Source organism: Astyanax mexicanus, chromosome 17 (genome assembly GCF_023375975.1).
Source record: "Astyanax mexicanus isolate ESR-SI-001 chromosome 17, AstMex3_surface, whole genome shotgun sequence".
Lineage (NCBI taxonomy): Eukaryota > Metazoa > Chordata > Actinopteri > Characiformes > Acestrorhamphidae > Astyanax > Astyanax mexicanus.
In genome coordinates, this window is record NC_064424.1 from 34148598 (window position 1) to 34161603 (window position 13006).

General features: G+C 42.0%; 1 protein-coding gene and 1 long non-coding RNA gene across 5 annotated transcripts in view; one reads left to right on the forward strand and one right to left on the reverse strand.

Moving 5' to 3' along the window:
• Positions 1-13006, forward strand: part of larp1 (La ribonucleoprotein 1, translational regulator) — a 54328-nt gene that overhangs the window by 24900 nt on the left and 16422 nt on the right. The window lies entirely within an intron of this gene.
• Positions 1345-6348, reverse strand: LOC125782376 (uncharacterized). Its single transcript, XR_007425019.1, has 3 exons — positions 6290-6348; positions 3722-3969; positions 1345-1737 (listed from the first exon to the last, which is right to left on the reverse strand). It is a non-coding gene; the product is annotated as an uncharacterized LOC125782376 (long non-coding RNA).

The window sequence follows — 13006 nt, forward strand, 5'->3', positions numbered from 1 at the left end:
AACCCCCCCCATAAGATTTATTAAATAAACAGTTAGATGTATTAATTGTTGCTATTAAATAAAGGCTGATTTTATAGTCTGTGGTGGTGATCTGGGCGTGCGTGTGTAACGGATGGGCTATTTCTGATGCGGGGTGACTGGAGTAAGGCCCTTTTTTAGAAGTGTGTGAGGGCTGGTTCAGCCGTACCTGCTCACATGTAGGTCAGAGAGACACCAGGAATAAACCCTGCTGAGCCCTGTACCAGCCCAGCACTGCGGCACCTGCAGCGCACAGACCACTACTCACAGCATAATATCTTCACAGCTTATTATTAGGGTTCAAGCACCGAAGGTGCGTAGAACCCTATTGTTTTTGCTAAGATTTTTCTTCTTCTTCTTCTTCTTCTTCTTTAAGTTGGCTTGGAAAAGCCAACTTATTGTTCTTCGTAATCTTCTTATTAAGTTGGCTTGGAAAAGCCAACTTACTGTTCTTCGTAATCTTATTATTATTAAGTTGGCTTGGAAAAGCCAACTTCTTGTTCTTCGTAATCTTCTTATTATTATTATTATTATTATTATTATTATTATTCCGCGCTCAAAATTTAATCACTATCTCCTCCTAGGGCTTTTGACGTAGAACCACGAAACTTTGCAGTATCGTAGGACCTATACCCGAATAGGTTGCTTGTGCTTTTTTAAGCGATACATCGTACGGTTTTCGTAAAAACTTCGTAAACGTACGCTTTTTTTTCCCATAGGAAATGAATGGGGGAAAACTTTGAACGTTTGTGTAGGTAACAATTTTTGACATACAAAGACAAAAATCGGACGGTCTATAGAACGTACCTCGTTCTTTCCGAAAATTTTAACGTTTCGACGATACGTCGTACGGTTTTCGTACAAATGTCGTACGAAGTTTTCCCATTGAAATGAATGGGGGGCCCAGAGTTCCATCTCACACACGAGCAGCTCTGCGCACGGAACCCCTTCTCTCCCCTGCTCCTCCAGTACTGTGAGTGTATGGAGGAGCTGCTGTATGGAGCAGCTATCAGTCAAAAGTTTGGACACCCCGGCACCCCAGCCAGGGCTTAGCAACCACCTAATAACTGCTTAGCAACCACCTTAGCAACCACCTGGAAAACGTTAGCAACTGCCTAGCAACCACTTAGCAACACCTTAGCAACCACCTGGAAAACGTTAGCAACTGCCTAGCAACCATCTGGAAAACGTTAGCAACTGCCTAGCAACCACTGAGCAACCATCTGGAAAACGTTAACAACTGCCTAGCAACCACTTAGCAACTGCCTAGCAACCACCTGGAATACGTTAGCAACTGCCTAGCAACCACTTAGCAACCACCTGGAAAACGTTAGCAACTGCCTAGCAACCACTTAGCAACTGCCTAGCAACCACTTGGAAAATGTTAGCAACTGCCTAGCAACCACTTAGCAACTGCCTAGCAACCACCTGGAAAACGTTAGCAACTGCCTAGCAACCACTTAGCAACCACCTGGAAAACGTTAGCAACTGCCTAGCAACCACTTAGCAGCTGCCTAGCAACCACCTGGAATATGTTAGCAACTACCTAGCAACCACTTAGCAACCACCTTGAAAATGTTAGCAACTGCCTAGCAACCACTTAGCAACTGCCTAGCAACCACTTGGAAAACGTTAGCAACTGCCTAGCAACCACTTAGCAACTGCCTAGCAACCACCTGGAAAACATTAGCAACTGCCTAGCAACCACTTAGCAACCACCTGGAAAACGTTAGCAACTGCCTAGCAACCACTTAGCAACCACTTTAGAAACGAAAGCAACTGCCTAGCAACCACTTAGCAACACCTTAACAACCATTGGGAAAACGTTAGCAACTGCCTAGCAACCACTTTAGAAATGATAGCAACTGCCTAGCAACCACTTAGCAACACCTTAACAACCACTAGGAAAACGATAGCAACTGCCTAGCAACCACTTAGCAACCACTTTAGAAATGATAGCAACTGCCTAGCAACCACTTAGCAACACCTTAACAACCACTAGGAAAACGATAGCAACTGTCTAGCAACCACTTAGCAACCACTTTAGAAATGATAGCAACAACCTAGCAACACCCTAGCAACCACCTAGCAACACCTTAGCAACCACCTGTTATATGTTAGCAATTGCCTAGCAACCAGTTAGCAACAGCTTAGCAACCACCTGGAAAACATTAGCAATTGCCTAGCAACAGCTTAGCAACCTTTTCAGAAATGATAGCAACCGCCTAGCAACACATTAGCAATCAAAAGTTTAACCAAAAGTTTTACGATTTCAGCATTTAAACAAGCATTTTTAGATTTCAGCGTTTAACCAAATGTTTTTAGATGTCAGCGTTTAATCAAACGTTTTTAGATTTCAGCGTTTAACCAAATGTGTTTAGATTTCATCGTTTAACCAAACGTTTTTAGATTTCAGCGTTTAATCAAACATTTTTAGATTTCAGCGTTTAACCAAACGTTTTTAGATTTCAGCGTTTAATCAAACATTTTTAGATTTCAGCGTTTAACCAAACGTTTTTAGATTTCAGCGTTTAACCAAATGTTTTTAGATGTCAGCGTTTTTAGCATTTAGCGTTAACAGCATATCAATGACTCTTCACACTCTTCAGACGGAAAAAGCTTAGCAACCATTTTAACTTTTTAACGTTATTAGCGTTCTTTTCCAAGCCAACTTAAAGTTCGTTCACGAACTTTACCTTTTCTAGTTAAGTTGGCTTGGAAAAGCCAACTTCTTGTTCTTCGTAATCTTCTTATTATTATTATTATTATTATTATTATTATTCCGCGCTCAAAATTTAATCACTATCTCCTCCTAGGGCTTTTGACGTAGAACCACGAAACTTTGCAGTATCGTAGGACCTATACCCGAATAGGTTGCTTGTGCTTTTTTAAGCGATACATCGTACGGTTTTCGTAAAAACTTCGTAAACGTACGCTTTTTTTTCCCATAGGAAATGAATGGGGGAAAACTTTGAACGTTTGTGTAGGTAACAATTTTTGACATACAAAGACAAAAATCGGACGGTCTATAGAACGTACCTCGTTCTTTCCGAAAATTTTAACGTTTCGACGATACGTCGTACGGTTTTCGTACAAATGTCGTACGAAGTTTTCCCATTGAAATGAATGGGGGGCCCAGAGTTCCATCTCACACACGAGCAGCTCTGCGCACGGAACCCCTTCTCTCCCCTGCTCCTCCAGTACTGTGAGTGTATGGAGGAGCTGCTGTATGGAGCAGCTATCAGTCAAAAGTTTGGACACCCCGGCACCCCAGCCAGGGCTTAGCAACCACCTAATAACTGCTTAGCAACCACCTTAGCAACCACCTGGAAAACGTTAGCAACTGCCTAGCAACCACTTAGCAACACCTTAGCAACCACCTGGAAAACGTTAGCAACTGCCTAGCAACCATCTGGAAAACGTTAGCAACTGCCTAGCAACCACTGAGCAACCATCTGGAAAACGTTAACAACTGCCTAGCAACCACTTAGCAACTGCCTAGCAACCACCTGGAATACGTTAGCAACTGCCTAGCAACCACTTAGCAACCACCTGGAAAACGTTAGCAACTGCCTAGCAACCACTTAGCAACTGCCTAGCAACCACTTGGAAAATGTTAGCAACTGCCTAGCAACCACTTAGCAACTGCCTAGCAACCACCTGGAAAACGTTAGCAACTGCCTAGCAACCACTTAGCAACCACCTGGAAAACGTTAGCAACTGCCTAGCAACCACTTAGCAGCTGCCTAGCAACCACCTGGAATATGTTAGCAACTACCTAGCAACCACTTAGCAACCACCTTGAAAATGTTAGCAACTGCCTAGCAACCACTTAGCAACTGCCTAGCAACCACTTGGAAAACGTTAGCAACTGCCTAGCAACCACTTAGCAACTGCCTAGCAACCACCTGGAAAACATTAGCAACTGCCTAGCAACCACTTAGCAACCACCTGGAAAACGTTAGCAACTGCCTAGCAACCACTTAGCAACCACTTTAGAAACGAAAGCAACTGCCTAGCAACCACTTAGCAACACCTTAACAACCATTGGGAAAACGTTAGCAACTGCCTAGCAACCACTTTAGAAATGATAGCAACTGCCTAGCAACCACTTAGCAACACCTTAACAACCACTAGGAAAACGATAGCAACTGCCTAGCAACCACTTAGCAACCACTTTAGAAATGATAGCAACTGCCTAGCAACCACTTAGCAACACCTTAACAACCACTAGGAAAACGATAGCAACTGTCTAGCAACCACTTAGCAACCACTTTAGAAATGATAGCAACAACCTAGCAACACCCTAGCAACCACCTAGCAACACCTTAGCAACCACCTGTTATATGTTAGCAATTGCCTAGCAACCAGTTAGCAACAGCTTAGCAACCACCTGGAAAACATTAGCAATTGCCTAGCAACAGCTTAGCAACCTTTTCAGAAATGATAGCAACCGCCTAGCAACACATTAGCAATCAAAAGTTTAACCAAAAGTTTTACGATTTCAGCATTTAAACAAGCATTTTTAGATTTCAGCGTTTAACCAAATGTTTTTAGATGTCAGCGTTTAATCAAACGTTTTTAGATTTCAGCGTTTAACCAAATGTGTTTAGATTTCATCGTTTAACCAAACGTTTTTAGATTTCAGCGTTTAATCAAACATTTTTAGATTTCAGCGTTTAACCAAACGTTTTTAGATTTCAGCGTTTAATCAAACATTTTTAGATTTCAGCGTTTAACCAAACGTTTTTAGATTTCAGCGTTTAACCAAATGTTTTTAGATGTCAGCGTTTTTAGCATTTAGCGTTAACAGCATATCAATGACTCTTCACACTCTTCAGACGGAAAAAGCTTAGCAACCATTTTAACTTTTTAACGTTATTAGCGTTCTTTTCCAAGCCAACTTAAAGTTCGTTCACGAACTTTACCTTTTCTAGTTATTATTATTATTCCGCGCTCAAAATTTAATCACTATCTCCTCCTAGGGCTTTTGACGTAGAACCACGAAATTTTGCAGTATCGTAGGACCTATACCCGAATAGGTTGCTTGTGCTTTTTTAAGCGATACATCGTACGGTTTTCGTAAAAACTTCGTAAACGTACGCTTTTTTTTCCCATAGGAAATGAATGGGGGACAACTTTGAACGACTGTGTAGGTAACAATTTTTGACATACAAAGACAAAAATCGGACGGTCTATAGAACTTACCGCGTTCTTTCCGAAAATTTTAACGTTTCGACGATACGTCGTACGGTTTTCGTACAAATGTCGTACGAAGTTTTCCCATAGAAATGAATGGGGGGCCCAGAGTTCCATCTCACACACGAGCAGCTCTGCGCACGGAACCCCTTCTCTCCCCTGCTCCTCCAGTACTGTGAGTGTATGGAGGAGCTGCTGTATGGAGCAGCTATCAGTCAAAAGTTTGGACACCCCGGCACCCCAGCCAGGGCTTAGCAACCACCTAATAACTGCTTAGCAACCACCTTAGCAACCACCTGGAAAACGTTAGCAACTGCCTAGCAACCACTGAGCAACCACCTGGAAAACGTTAGCAACTGCCTAGCAACAACTTAGCAACTGCCTAGCAACCACCTGGAAAATGTTAGCAACTGCCTAGCAACCACTTAGCAACCACCTGGAAAACGTTAGCAACTGCCTAGCAACCACTTAGCAACTGCCTAGCAACCACTTGGAAAACGTTAGCAACTGCCTAGCAACCGCTTAGCAACTGCCTAGCAACCACCTGGAAAACGTTAGCAACTGCCTAGCAACCACTTAGCAACCACCTGGAAAACGTTAGCAACTGCCTAGCAACCACTTAGCAACTGCCTAGCAACCACCTGGAATACGTTAGCAACTGCCTAGCAACCACTTAGCAACCACCTGGAAAACGTTAGCAACTGCCTAGCAACCACTGAGCAACCACCTGGAAAACGTTAGCAACTGCCTAGCAACCACTTAGCAACTGCCTAGCAACCACCTGGAATACGTTAGCAACTGCCTAGCAACCACTTAGCAACCACCTGGAAAACGTTAGCAACTGCCTAGCAACAACTTAGCAACTGCCTAGCAACCACCTGGAAAACGTTAGCAACTGCCTAGCAACCACTTAGCAACCACCTGGAAAACGTTAGCAACTGCCTAGCAACCACTTAGCAACTGCCTAGCAACCACTTGGAAAACGTTAGCAACTGCCTAGCAACCACTTAGCAACTGCCTAGCAACCACCTGGAAAACGTTAGCAACTGCCTAGCAACCACTTAGCAACCACCTGGAAAACGTTAGCAACTGCCTAGCAACCACTTAGCAGCTGCCTAGCAACCACCTGGAATATGTTAGCAACTACCTAGCAACCACTTAGCAACCACCTGGAAAATGTTAGCAACTGCCTAGCAACCACTTAGCAACTGCCTAGCAACCACTTGGAAAACGTTAGCAACTGCCTAGCAACCACTTAGCAACTGCCTAGCAACCACCTGGAAAACGTTAGCAACTGCCTAGCAACCACTTAGCAACCACCTGGAAAACGTTAGCAACTGCCTAGCAACCACTTAGCAACCACTTTAGAAACGAAAGCAACTGCCTAGCAACCACTTAGCAACACCTTAACAACCATTGGGAAAACGTTAGCAACTGCCTAGCAACCACTTTAGAAATTATAGCAACTGCCTAGCAACCACTTAGCAACACCTTAACAACCACTAGGAAAACGATAGCAACTGCCTAGCAACCACTTAGCAACCACTTTAGAAATGATAGCAACTGCCTAGCAACCACTTAGCAACACCTTAACAACCACTAGGAAAATGATAGCAACTGCCTAGCAACCACTTAGCAACCACTTTAGAAATGATAGCAACAACCTAGCAACACCCTAGCAACCACCTAGCAACACCTTAGCAACCACCTGTTATATGTTAGCAATTGCCTAGCAACCAGTTAGCAACGGCTTAGCAACCACCTGGAAAACATTAGCAATTGCCTAGCAACAGCTTAGCAACCTTTTCAGAAATGATAGCAACCGCCTAGCAACACATTAGCAATCAAAAGTTTAACCAAAAGTTTTACGATTTCAGCATTTAAACAAGCGTTTTTAGATTTCAGCGTTTAAACAAACGTTTTTAGATGTCAGCGTTTAACCAAATGTTTTTAGATTTCAGAGTTTAACCAAACGTTTTTAGATGTCAGCGTTTAATCAAACGTTTTTAGATTTCAGCGTTTAACCAAATGTTTTTAGATTTCATCGTTTAACCAAACGTTTTTAGATTTCAGCGTTTAATCAAACATTTTTAGATTTCAGCGTTTAACCAAATGTTTTTAGATTTCAGCGTTTAACCAAATGTTTTTAGATGTCAGCGTTTTTAGCATTTAGCGTTAACAGCATATCAATGACTCTTCACACTCTTCATACAGAAAAAGCTTAGCAACCATTTTAACTTTTTAACGTTATTAGCGTTCTTTTCCAAGCCAACTTAAAGTTTGTTCACGAACTTTACCTTTTCTAGTTATTATTATTATTATTCCGCGCTCAAAATTTAATCGACTACTCCTCCTAGGGCTTTTGACGTAGAACCACGAAATTTTGCAGTATCGTAGGACCTATACCCGAATAGGTTGCTTGTGCTTTTTGAAGCGATACATCGTACGGTTTTCGTAAAAACTTCGTAAACGTACGCATTTTTTTCCCATAGGAATGAATGGGGCGAAATTTTAAACGTCCGTAACCGCCACAATTTTTGACATACAAATACAAAAATCGGACGGTCTATAGACCTTACCACGTTCTTTCCGAAAATGTAAACGTTTTGACGATACGTCGTACGGTTTTCGTACAATTGTCGTACGAAGTTTTCCCATAGAAATGAATGGGGGGCCCAGAGTTCCATCTCACACACGAGCAGCTCTGCGCACGGAACCCCTTCTCTCCCCTGCTCCTCCAGTACTGTGAGTGTATGGAGGAGCTGCTGTATGGAGCAGCTATCAGTCAAAAGTTTGGACACCCCGGCACCCCAGCCAGGGTTTAGCAACCACCTATTAACTGCTTAGCAACCACCTGGAAAACGTTAGCAACTGCCTAGCAACCACTTAGCAACCACTTTAGAAATTATAGCAACTGCCTAGCAACCAGTTAGCAACACCTTAGCAACCACCTGGAAAACGTTAGCAACTGCCTAGCAACCACTTAGCAACCACTTTAGAAATTATAGCAACTGCCTAGCAACCAGTTAGCAACACCTTAGCAACCACTAGGAAAACGTTAGAAACAGCCTAGCAACAGCTTAGCAACCACTTTAGAAACGATAGCAACTGCCTAGCAACCACTTAGCAACACCTTAGCAACCACTAGGAAAACGTTAGCAACTGCCTAGCAACCACTTAGCAACCACTTTAGAAATTATAGCAACTGCCTAGCAACCAGTTAGCAACACCTTAGCAACCACCTGGAAAACGTTAGCAACTGCCTAGCAACCACTTAGCAACACCTTAGCAACCACCTGGAAAACGTTAGCAACTGCCTAGCAACCACTTAGCAACCACTTTAGAAATGATAGCAACTGCCTAGCAACCAGTTAGCAACACCTTAGCAACCACCAGGAAAACGTTAGAAACAGCCTAGCAACAGCTTAGCAACCACTTTAGAAACGATAGCAACTGCCTAGCAACCACTTAGCAACACCTTAGCAACCACTAGGAAAACGTTAGCAACTGCCTAGCAACCACTTAGCAACCACTTTAGAAATTATAGCAACTGCTTAGCAACCAGTTAGCAACACCTTAGCAACCACCTGGAAAACGTTAGCAACTGCCTAGCAACCACTTAGCAACACCTTAGCAACCACCTGGAAAACGTTAGCAACTGCCTAGCAACCACTTAGCAACCACTTTAGAAATTATAGCAACTGCCTAGCAACCAGTTAGCAACACCTCAGCAACCACCAGGAAAACGTTAGAAACAGCCTAGCAACAGCTTAGCAACCACTTTAGAAACGATAGCAACTGCCTAGCAACCACTTAGCAACACCTTAGCAACCACTAGGAAAACGTTAGCAACTGCCTAGCAACCACTTAGCAACCACTTTAGAAATTATAGCAACTGCCTAGCAACCAGTTAGCAACACCTTAGCAACCACCTGGAAAACGTTAGCAATGGCCTAGCAACCACTTAGCAACCACTTTAGAAATTATAGCAACTGCCTAGCAACCAGTTAGCAACACCTTAGCAACCACCAGGAAAACGTTAGAAACAGCCTAGCAACAGCTTAGCAACCACATTAGAAACGATAGCAACTGCCTAGCAACCACTTAGCAACACCTTAGCAACCACTAGGAAAACGTAAGCAACTGTTTAGCAACCGCCTTGCAACCACTTAGCAACCATGTGTAATACATTAGCAAATAACTAGCAACCGCTTAGCAACAGCTTAGCAACCACCTGTAAGACGTTAGCAACTGCCTAGCAACCACTTTCAAGATTTTAGCATTTATCCAAATTTTTTTAGATTTCAGGGTTTAACCAAACATTTTTAGTTTTCAGCTTTAACCAAACATTTTTAGATTTCAACGTTTAACCAAACGTTTTTAGATTTCCGTGTTTTTGGCATTTAGCGTTTAGCAACCATTTTAACTTTTTAACATTATTAGCGTTCTTTTCCAAGCCAACTTAAAGTTCGTTCACGAACTTTACCTTTTCTAGTCTTATTATTATTATTATTCTTTTTCTCCTGTAAAAACAGTTGTGCAGCCTAAACCGTAAGTCATAGAGAAATGAAACTTGGTAGGTAGATGTAGGATCAGTGCAACAAAAATGGCACCGATTGGTCAAGTGGTGGCGCTATAAACAAGGAAATTCATTTTTCACAATTTTCTCAATAACTCAAAAACCATAAGACCTACATTCAAAATTCTTTTTTTGATGGATTCCTTGGGTCAATACCAACAACGTTCCAATTTGGACCATGCACTTCCGTCTATATAGATTTTGTGCTAATTTGCATAATATGCAAAACCTACTTTTGCAAACTAGTCCTAGGAATTTTGACCAATCCTGGCATGTTTGGTATCAAAACACTCGTGAGAGCATGCGCTTCAATATTCATTAAGAAAAAGTAGAAATATGTAAACAATATGGCCGCCATATGCAAATTAGTCCTTCCGGATATATGCCCCATTCACTTCAAGAGGTAAATTTGGAGCACTGTTTCTCAGCAACCGTGCAACCTAGCAAGTTGAAACTTTGCATGCAGAATCTATCATACAGCCTCTAAAGGATGTTCAAAGGGCAACTTAATCAATCAACATGGCTGAACACCATCAGCCAATCAGCATTCAGCAGACATTTTGGCAGGCTGAATGTTGCCCAATCTGGATGATATTTGGCAGTTATGTTCAGGTGGAGACACTGTAGTGACCTGCAAAGTGCTGAAACAATCCGCCCACTGGGGGGCGCTGTTCCAAAAAAACGAGTATATGTCAATCATGCTGTACTATTTTGACATCTAATTGTTTTTGCCATATTTAGTACAGTGGCTCTGACAAATTTCTCAATACAACTATGTTTAAAAAGTGCTTTGTTCATTCATAATTGCTAATTGTTTGAAAATAGCTATATTGAAACTACTCTCTGGATATTTGGCCTATCACCTCCATTTCAGTCTTGCTGCACACTGTAGAGTCTCTAGGTAAATGTTCATTAAAAACATTTGTGAAAATTTCACATACAATACTCTCCAGGCATCAAGCAATCTGTGCGTCCTTGGAATTTCTAACCTAAATTGCTGTAACTCTGCAGTATTTGCTGTAATCTCACAATGTTAAAGACCTCTGTACAATATCACTCTGATGAAGCGCCATTTAATACAGAACTAGATTAAGAATAACTTGACATTACATGTCATATCAGAACATTCACTCCTTTGTGCCTCTTCTCAACATTAATAACAGGTGAAAGACTTTTGATCATTTTAAATGTGACAGAATGTCTCCAATTGTGTTAGACCTTCTTACACATCACCATCCTATGCTCTAGTAGGCACCATTGTGCTAGTTGGTGCTTGATGAAGCGCCATTTAATTCAGAACTAGATTTATAATAACTTTGTAATTACATGTCATATCAGAACATTCACTCCTTTGTGTTAATTTAAACTTGTTTGGTCAAACATTTCAGCTTGTTCTGCAAAGGTTCAAAGGTCAATCTGAATACCACTTTGTGAACATTCTGGTTGAAGCCACCTGATCAATACCAATAACATGTAGACACCTTTTGACTAGTTCTAACTCACTTAATGAATATCCTACAAAGTTCACTAGATTTACATGTGAATTTAAGCACTGATCAGGTTGAAAGGCCTCTGCTCAACATTAATAACAGGTGAAAAACTTGATAATTTCTAAATGTGACAGGGCATCTCCAATCATATTAGACCTTCTTACACATCACCATTCAATGCTCCAGTAGGCACCATTGTGCAAGTTGGTGCTTGAACCCGATGATTGCCGCTTGCGGCTATATTTGTTTATTATTATTATTATTACAGTATTTTACAATGCTATAGTTTTATTTTATGATAGTGGTGTTAAAATACCACAATTACATTTTGCAATAATGTGTCTATCAGGATCACAGTATATATTATTGTCATAATTAATAGTTTACATTAATACTGGGCAATATGGCAGTATTTTATCTTTTTTTTTTATATTTTTATGATATTTTTACCACGAATGGGCAACATAGAACTGTGAAACTACAATAAATATAATAAATACAGCAGACAATATACAATTTGACAGGAGAGTGCAGTACCGGTACGATACAATAAAAAATTGTGTGGTGAAGAGAAGGCCCAGATGTATGTAACGTACATATAGGTTATATAGCAGTTACTGAGGTAGATAATATACAGAACTTATTGGAATAAGAATTTGCAGCATATGTTGCTGAAAATGATGGGGACAGTTTAGTCTCTGTGTGTTAAGTGTATGTGTGTTGAGTGGCAGGGGTTCAGCTCGGTGTCGCTGTGTTGAGAAGTCTGACTGCCTGGTGGATGAAGCTGTTGCAGAGTCTGGTAGTGGAGGCTCAGATGTTCTGGTATCTTCTGCTAAGCGGCATCTGTGTGCTGTCTGTGTGAGGAACGGATGGGGGTATCCACTATGCTGGTGGCGTTGCAGATGAAGTGCTGCTGGGCTTTCTTGGGTATGGTGCTGGTGTTATAGGACCAGGTGAGGGTCTCTTAAATAATGCCTGATGACCAGCCTCGCAAACCACTTCATGATGATGGGAGAGAGCGCAATGAGACAGTAATCATTGAGGCAGGACACCGGGGACTTCTTTGGCACAGGAACAATGGTGGTGGATTTGAAGCACAGCAGTGCTCAGAGACATTTTGAAGATGTCCTTGAGAACATCTGCAAGCTGGTCTGCACATCCTCTAAGCACTTTACCAGGTCTGCTGACTGGTCCTGGCATATGTGGGTTGACTCTGTAGAGTTCTGTAGAGGTCAAGATCTGGACATTTGGAGTAGGTGTGGTATTCCTTGCAGTCATACATCTCTGTTTTTGAACCTTGTCTAGAAGGTTATCAGTGGGTCTGGAAGGGAGGTATCACTGTTACAAGCAGGTGGAAGTGTCCTGCTACGTCCGTCGAGTTTCAGTAGTGTCCTGGAAGTGGGCAGGGATTTTCTTTGCGTAGATGCGCTTTGCCTCTCCGATGCCCCGGGAGAGCTTGTCTCTGGCTGTTCTGAGGCCAGCCTTGTCCCCTGACTTAAAGGCCTTGTCTCGGGTTCTCAGCAGCACACGCACCTCTGCAGATATCCACAGCTTCTGGTTGGGGCGGGTTGTGATTGTTTTGGAGACAGAAACATCCTCAATGCACTTGCTGATTTAGCCAGTTACTAAATTTGTGTACTCCTCCATGTTGATGGAGTCATCTCATGTAGCAGCTTCTCTGAACATGTCCCAGTCAGTGTGCTCAAAACAGTCCTGAAGA